Genomic DNA, 8,118 nt, shown 5'->3' with positions numbered 1-8,118 from the left:
AGAGGCAGAGACACGGGCAGAGGGAGAAGCAGGCTCCATGCACCAGGAGCCCGATGTGGGATTCGATCCTGGGTCTCCAGGATCGCGCCCTGGGCCAAAGGCAGGCGCCAAACCGCTGCGCCACCCAGGGATCCCAACCCCTTGGCCATTAGACAGACAGGACACAGCCCTGGCCCTGGCAGAGGTCAGACGTCAGTCTGGGACCGGGACATGGGGACAGGCAGGCCTGCCACGCTTCCCAAAGGGAAGGCAGTGAGGGCTTGCCCTCCAGAGACACGGCCCGGGACGATGGAAGAGCCTCTCGAGGTCGGAGGGGCTCACAGCTCCCTGATGGGAGCACAGATCAGACCAGAATCGTGGGGTCCACAGTGGGGACCTCACTCACCATGGGGAGGGGAGATCCGAAGGAGCCGGTGAGGCCAGAGCCGAGGGGCTGAAGATGTGTGTGGGAAGCACAGAGGCTTCTGGAAGGAACCAGAGCCTGGGCTTGTATGAGGAAGAAGCAAACAGGTCATCGAGCTACAATAGTCAGATAGCTCGGCTCTCGCGTGACAAACACATCGGGAACCACAAGCCTGTTTATTCAATAAGACAGTTTAGAAAATTGACCTGATGAAATCCACTTTACCGCCAACACTAAATCCATGTCAGACGGATCAAAAAATGGCTAAAGAAACGTTCAGAACAAACGGGAATGTGTGCGTCTTGCTGCCAGAAGCTCACAGCATCACCTGCCGCACTCCTGCCAGCGTGTCTTGTCTGGCTCAGCCTCGAGGAAGCACAGGGACGCATCTGGAAGGCGAGGCAATCCATGAACACCTCCTCTGATCTCAGAACGTCATTGTCGTGGAGAAGCATCCGAGGGGCTGTTCCGGGGAGGGCAGGCGGAAGCGTCTGGAAGGCTCCACCCAAACCACGACACCCAGGACCGATCCGGGTGATGCTGCCCTGGGGGCGCAGGAAAACCCCCTGTATGTCCAGAGGTGCCGTGGAACGTGGGGTGAACTGGCATGACTTCTGCAGCTTATTCTTAGTGGTTGGGGTTGGGGAATGGAGATGATAGATGAATGACAGAGATTGGCTGTCAGACTGATGATGGCTAGAGGACAGACGGACTCGGCGGACCCTGGAGCATGCAGCCGGGGACATGAGAGAGGAAGGGGTCACATCCATTCATGGCACCATTCTTATGACTTTCCCATAAGGCTGAAATTTTTCAGAATATAAAGTTATGAAAAAAAATGCCAATTCCTAGTCTCTAATTTTCCCATCATTTATCAAACTTCTAGAAGGCAGAGAATCTAAGAGCTCCAGAGGACAAAACAAATCACAAATCAAAGAGCAGCAGGAGAGCCACAGTGTTTACTTTTAAAAAACAAACAAACATCCAATTTGACAGTAAAAAAATTCAAAACATAGGGTAGAAATTTAAAAACCGGAACAGATGGAATCCTTTACTGTGGGCCCTGAAGAGTCAGGGCTCCCCTGTTCCTGGCTCCCCGCGTACTTTCCATCCACCTAGAACAAGTGCATTAGCCAAAGGTTAAAAGACATTTATCTGCTGGGTCTCTGCTCCGGTTCTCTCCTCGGAAAACCACAGACTGACGCAGACAGGGGGAATGAGGACGCGGACCAGCGGGGACTGCACTTGGCTGCGCCTCCAGAGGACTCAGGGGGGGCAGGGGGGCCAGGGAGGGGGCTGCCGCGATGCTGACAGCCACTTGGCACCCTCAGCGGTGGACGTGGCTGTGACCTGACCCTGCAGCCCCACGTCTGGGCACCTGGCCTAAGAAAATGGCCCGGCCGCAGAGTGGCCTAGTGCGCGAGGGGCCCTGGGGGCGGGACTCACACCACAAACACTGGAAACAACCTAAAATCCCAGGTGTGAGCAGGCCTTGTTTTCCTGGCCCTCTGGTTGGAAACTGTGTCCCCTCCTGGGGCGGTGGCAAAGACAGTTTCCCGTGCTGTGGAAAGGGCCAGAGATGGGGCTCTACCCACGGCGGGGGCAGGGCGTGGAGCCGCTGGTCAGCTTCCTTCCACCCCACATCCAGGTGGTCTGTGATGTCTGAGGAATTCAGACACTTCTATTTTAGAAGAGACACCCAGGCATCCGAAGCGAACAGGGGCCTCGGGTTTCCTCTGAAGCAGCAGTGGCCCAGGTGACCCTCCTCCTGCGTCTCCAGGGAGGCAGGCAGTGCTGCTCCCTTGGGTCCCCTCGTCCACACTAAAGTAGGTGGGGGCCTTTTCAGAGTTTCCAGGCTGCATCTCATGGGTTGCTCCGGGATGCTGATGGGCCAGGGGAAGGGGTGCAATGCTCCAAAGGGCCTTGCTGGGCCCCAAGTGCAGGCCTTCTTGGGCAGCCTGTGGGCCTCCAAATGTCCCCCGACCCTGACCCTGGCCTGCCCTGGAAGGCTGCTCCGTCCTGGCCGGGCAACCCCTGACCCCTGTTGGCTGGGGCACCCGGGAGGAGGCCCTGGAGCTCAGGGCTCACACCTCTGCTCTGAGTGACCCCGACAGTGTCCTTCCTCCCCGGGGATGAGGGCTGTGGGCCCAGCAGAGGGGGAGCTTGACAACCCCTCCCTGTCTGTGACTGCTGGAGAAGCTATTTTCATCTGTGGCTGTTTTTCTCGACAGGAGAGAGCAAAGTACGTCAGATAATCTTATCCTTGTCCTGCTATGACCCTCAGGAGATGGGGGGGTGGGCGGGGGCTGGCAGCCTCTGCAGCCCAAGCATCCCTCTGGTGAGCAGTATATGGGTCCCCCAGCTCCCTGAGCCCCTACTATGCGCCTGCCCATGGGGGTGTCGGAAGGGCAGGAAAGAGCTCAGGCCCGAGGCCCTGAGGGGAGCCAGCCCAGGTCTGAGGCTGCCTTCCACCACCAGCTGGCTATGCTGGCCACCTGTGGCAAGTGGCTTCACCTCTCTGAGCCCCTGTGGCCTCAAAGGTGGTGGGAGTAACAACAGCAGGTAACACTGGGGACGTGCTCAGCACAGAGCCAGAGGGCAGCCGAAATTCTGCCCTGATTCATTAGCGGGGTATGGAGCGTGCTGTGTGTGGTGATGTGTGTGTAGACACTGCCTGGCGTGCAGCAGGCGCTCAGTAGTGATTCCACCTGCAGCTCAGAGCTCCTCCACCCCTGGGCCACAGGCGCCTGTGTGGGGCAGCCTTGGCATCGTAGCCGCTGCTCATCACAGGGCCACCCCCCGGGGTCCCTCTGTGCCCCATGCTACCAGCTCCCATTTACCTAGGACAGTGCTGAGCTCAGCCCTTCAAACCTCTGTGTCCAGCTATGATCACAGTGAGCCCAGCGCCCAGAGAATCCAAAATAAAGCCACCAGCCCCTGAAACCCAAACAGTGGTATACACGGGGATTATTTCTGGATCCTGCTTTGACACCCATGAGACACATTCAATCAACAACAGACACTGACCATGGAGACCGTGCCGTGCGTAACAGCATCCCTGCCCTCATGGGGCTGACCTCCCAGAAGGTGCAGGGGTGACAAACACAGGAGCAAGGGGTTTACCTGCCTCCTGATAGTCCTCGGCTGGATGTTTTCAGCTTCAGGGAAGGAAACTCAGCCCAACCTGGCTTAAACGATGAGGGATCTTACTGGGAAGTACAGGTGTCACGATTCAGGAGAGGTCTGATCAAGGATCCAGCTCTGTATGTTAGTGGTCTTCTCCCCTTGACATCTTCCTTCAGCAGACCCCTCCCTCATGGTGACAAGAGGGCTGCCAGAAGCAGCTTGGGCTTCCTCGTTCACACTGAGCAGGAATGCTGTGCCCCTGGTTTCTCTCAAGACTGAAGAAGCTCCTTCTCACAGGATGCTCTCCTTGGCCAGAAATGGTGGCCTGCCATCCCTATGTCCCATCCTCCACTCCCCCCATCGCCAAGATCTCAAACCCCAGAGCTCCCTCCTGAGCCCCAGGCTCCACTCAGCACATCTGCCTGGGTGTCCAACACACAAGCCAACCTTAACACGAAACTGCAAGCTCTGACCCTGGGGATACCATCCTTCCAGCTGCTCAGACCATGGCCTGGGAGCCAACCCTGAGGCCCTCTGAGCATACATCCCATGTGTCATGGAATTATTGGTGACTCAGCCCTCAAAATGCCTGGGAAACCTGACTGGTGCCCACCCAATGTCGCCTCCTGGCCCTAGCCCCCACCTTCTTTCAGGAAGACTGTCCCAATGTTCTGGCCACCCCCCCTCACCCCCCGACTCACCAATCAGGGACACGAAAACCTACGGCATCTCGAGAGAAATTAAACATGCGGTCAGGGTCTGGCATGAATGCATACTACGGCCCCTCGTGCCCGTGGCTCCTGCCAGCACCCCCATCACCAAGTCTTGGGTCCTCCCCTGAGTTACAGAGCATTGTCCAAGCAGATAACAGATTATAAATAATCCCTTCCTCCCCGTCCAGACTCCCGCTGGCAAAGCTGGTGTGGGCAGGAAGCAGCCACTCAGGGTCTCGCCCAGGCCGGGGCCCAGGGCCTACCTGGCACTTTCCCACGAGATCTGGGACTTGGGACCACCTCCAGCTCTCACCTTCCTAAGCAGCTGGTGTGACTGGACCAGAGGCCCCCTGAGTGTCTATCAAGGACCTGAGCGGCTGCAGGGTCCGGGTGAGGGCAGCTCAGCACCTGGACACGCAGGTCCAAATCCATGCTTCCGTCTCCTTCTAGCATGTTCCGTGGGTAAGTCATGGAGCCACACTGGGCCTCAGCTTCTGAGCAGTAATAACAAACCACTTCCAAACGGGAGGTTAGAACCAGCACAGAGTGTGTACCTCACTGCGTCTGAAGGCCAGCTGGCGGTTCTAGGCCCTGTAGTTTCCTTGCTCACGCAGCTTGTGTGTCCTCACGGCCTGGCACCCCGCTTCCCCAGAGCAGGTGACATCCAGTCCAAGGCGTTCTCAAGGCCCTGTCCTCCTCTACTTCCAAAGCCTCCCCCTGGTAACTCAGACCGGCCACTTCCATGTGGGGAGGGTGGACCCAAGGGCGTGAAGCCCAAAATCGGGCTGCCCCTGACTCAAAGGTGGTTTCAAGGATTAAGTGAGCTCACACAGGGAAGAGCCCCCCGCCTGCAGGCTCAGGCTCGGGGCACCTCCAGGAACAGGCCCTGAGCCCCGCCAGACTCAGTGGGAAGCGGAGCCCCAGGCCCGCCCAGCCAGCCAGGCCGGTGCAGGGCCCTGCTTAGCAAAAGGCATGCACCGCTTCTGGCAGTGGACATGCCTGGTGGCATGGCTCATCACTTTCCTGAAGGCTCTCCCAAAATACCAAAATACCCAGCCCCCCAGCTTCCCTGGGACGCCTGGACTCACCCATGTCTGACGGGAGGCTGCATGAAGCCAGGCCCCCCAGGGGCGCTTCCTTGGTCCAGAAGGCAGACGAGGAATCTGCGAAGGCTTCAAGGAGGAGGTGGCACTTGAGCCAAGCCTAGAAGGATGGCAGCCAGCAGCTGGGCTCCTCAGGCCAAGAATTTCCCTTCCAGCCGTGCCCCACCCATCTTATCTGCCTCTCAGGGGAGCGATCCCAGGGACCTTCCCGGGAGGGCAGCTCAGCCGGCTCCCCTCCCCGCCGCGGCAGCGCTGAGTCATCAGTCTGGAATGCACTTTCAATTCCTCCGCCACCCCTCCCCCTCCTCCGCTGTCCCCAGCCCCCTCCTCCCCATCCTGTCCCCCCAGGGCCAACCCATCACTTCCTGACCCGGGCACAGTGTTCCGGCCACGGGCCTGAGGATGGAGGATGGGTCAGGGACTCCCCAGGACTCCCCGTCACCCCGGAGGCCAGGGCAGGAAGGAGGAGGCGCCTTCCCAGCCTGGAGGAGCGGTTTCTTCAGGGACCTGCCCCCACACCGTCTGGCCCGGCGGGAAGTGCAGGCTCTCAGCATCCCCCTCAGCCAGGACCCAGCAAAGGTCAGGCCGGACCCAGACCCTCCAGCCCACCTCCTGGGCACCTCAAGTACTCCCTCCTCAAGGGCTCTGGCTTCTGGAAGCTGCTGAACAGGGTCTCATGCTTCCCTGATGGCCTCCCTGCAGGAGGACACGCTGAGTGTGTGTCACTGGGGCTGCCAGGGGTGGGGACTACGGCAGGAGAGCACCTCCTCATGCCTTCGGGCTCAGGGACCCTTGGAGCCTGGAGCCTGGGCCCTGCTCCCAGGGGCTCCTTTCCCCAGCGGTGGCCCCACAGTTGTACAGAGCAGGACAGAGTCCAGACCAGGTGGTGCAGCCTGAGGCCATGTCCTCACCTTCCCCAGCCCACCTGCTGACCCAGGAGCTGCCACGAAGGTGGGGAAGGGCAGCCAGGTGTGGTCAGAGCCCAGGGCCTGGCCACCCCCACAGGTGCTGAGACCCCCAGGGGCTGGTAGGTGCTGGTGACCTAGGCCCCCAGGGCTGGAGCTGGAGCAGCCCTGGGTAGAGGCCCCCAGATGCACTTGGGGAAGTGAGTGAGGTGCCCACGCTGGCTCTGCTCCTGCACTGGCCTGCTTGGAGGTGGGGCTCCTGCCCAGTTCTGTGAGCTGTTCAAGAAGAGGGCTGACCTGGGGAAGGAGCTGGGTGGGGAGCTGTGTTCCCAGCAGGAAATCTGCCCTCAGGGCACCACTGGCCACCAGCAGTCCCCTCCCATGTCCTCCATGCAGTTTCTGTGTCCTGCCAACCTCTGGAAAGCTCTGGCCCCATCCCCGCTCCCATCTCCCCTCCATCCTCCTCCCCAACTCTCATACCCCTCTTCCCCACCCAGTCTCCCCCATCTTCCCGGATCTTCCCCATCTCTTCCCCATCTCCCCGCCCATCTCCCCTCCCCCCTCCCCCCATCTCCCCTCTATCCTCCCCCATCCCCACCCCCAGCCCCATCAAGGCTGGGATCCGGCTGTATTTTCTTCATGGAACAGTCTGAAACCCACTCCCTGCCTGTGTAGTGTCTCAGGGCCCCACCACATCTGGGTCCAGAGAGAACAGGGTCCACTTGCCATGAGACCCCAGTCCTGACAGTGTTTGTGGGATAGCCCAGGTCCCCTGCTCAGCCCCCTTCTCCCCATCTCAGCCTAGAAGCTGAGCTGGCCAAGTGGCTGGCCTCAAAGACAGGCCTTGGGTGTGCGGAGGGCCATGCCGGGGCTGCCATGCACTGAAGGGGCACTGCCCACTGTACCCCCACGGCCTCCCCACACCACCCCTGCTGTCTGCCCTGCAAGGTGGTCGGGCCCAGAAACAGAGGGCTTGTGACCAGAGCAGGCAAGCGTGGCTGTGCCCGGGGCCAGACAGAGACCACAGCTGGGTAGGAACAGGGAGGGAGGTGGGTCCTTCGGAGCCTGAGAGCCCTCTCTGAGCTCTGTTTCCTCATATGTACCATGAGTCTGTGTGGTGGGGCCTGCGGCATCCAGCACACGCAGAGCACATGCCTAGCACACGCAGAGCACACGCTCCAGCCTTAACACACAGCAGTGGCTGCCAGGCTGGTGGCTCAGTGTCAATGCCCCATCCACCATGGGGCCAGCCCCTCCTTGAAGACAAAAGCACCTCTGAGTTGTCACTGGGTCCCAGTGCCTGAGAGGCCTGGAGCAGGATCTTGGGGATGGGCAGGGGCCCACCCAGGAGCCCCCTCAGTCCTAGCCTGCTGAGCAAGTGGGTGAGTGAGCCAGGCACGAAGGCACCAGCCTGACCTCCTGGTAATCCATGGGGTGGGAGCGGGGGCTCTGAGGACTCCTAGGAGTGTCCCTGAGGGGCCTTGCCCCCCGGCCCAGTGCAGCTGGTCCAGCCCCTGAAGCCATGGATCCCCAAGCACAGGAACAGTGTGAGAACAGTAGTTTGGCTCTTGGCTGGCCCAACCAAGACCCCCTCACCTCAAGGTGAGGACCCCCTCTGGGGGTCCAGTAGTTCACCTGCCCTTGCTCTGGGGCAGCAGCCACCTGAGGGAGGAAGACAGGGCTCGAGGTCCTGAACAGGAAGGCTTCCACACCCACAGGCAGGCTGCATGTGTTCCGTTCCAGAAGGTTCCTGGACTCCCATAGCCCCATGGGAGTCGAGGCCTAGAAATTCCCTGGGTCCCTACATGGCCCTGCCATCAGCTCAGGGGGTGCCTCCTGGCCCACAGAAGCTCAAGACCCCCCACCCA

General features: G+C 60.2%; 1 long non-coding RNA gene across 3 annotated transcripts; it reads right to left on the bottom strand.

Moving 5' to 3' along the window:
- Window positions 1-560: 560 nt before the first annotated feature.
- On the bottom strand, window positions 561-5,632 carry LOC102154711. 3 transcript variants are annotated; one of them, XR_005360707.1, is made up of 5 exons: window positions 4,556-5,632; window positions 4,231-4,249; window positions 3,527-3,612; window positions 3,244-3,340; window positions 561-1,206 (listed from the first exon to the last, which is right to left on the bottom strand). It is a non-coding gene; the product is annotated as an uncharacterized LOC102154711 (long non-coding RNA). The 3 variants fall into 3 exon arrangements; XR_005360705.1 differs by having other exon boundaries at window positions 4,231-5,632; XR_005360706.1 differs by lacking the exon at window positions 561-1,206 and adding an exon at window positions 1,335-1,518 and having other exon boundaries at window positions 4,231-5,632.
- Window positions 5,633-8,118: the final 2,486 nt, after the last annotated feature.

Source organism: Canis lupus, chromosome 6 (genome assembly GCF_011100685.1).
Source record: "Canis lupus familiaris isolate Mischka breed German Shepherd chromosome 6, alternate assembly UU_Cfam_GSD_1.0, whole genome shotgun sequence".
NCBI lineage: Eukaryota > Metazoa > Chordata > Mammalia > Carnivora > Canidae > Canis > Canis lupus.
This window is presented reverse-complemented; position numbering and strand designations above follow the sequence as displayed.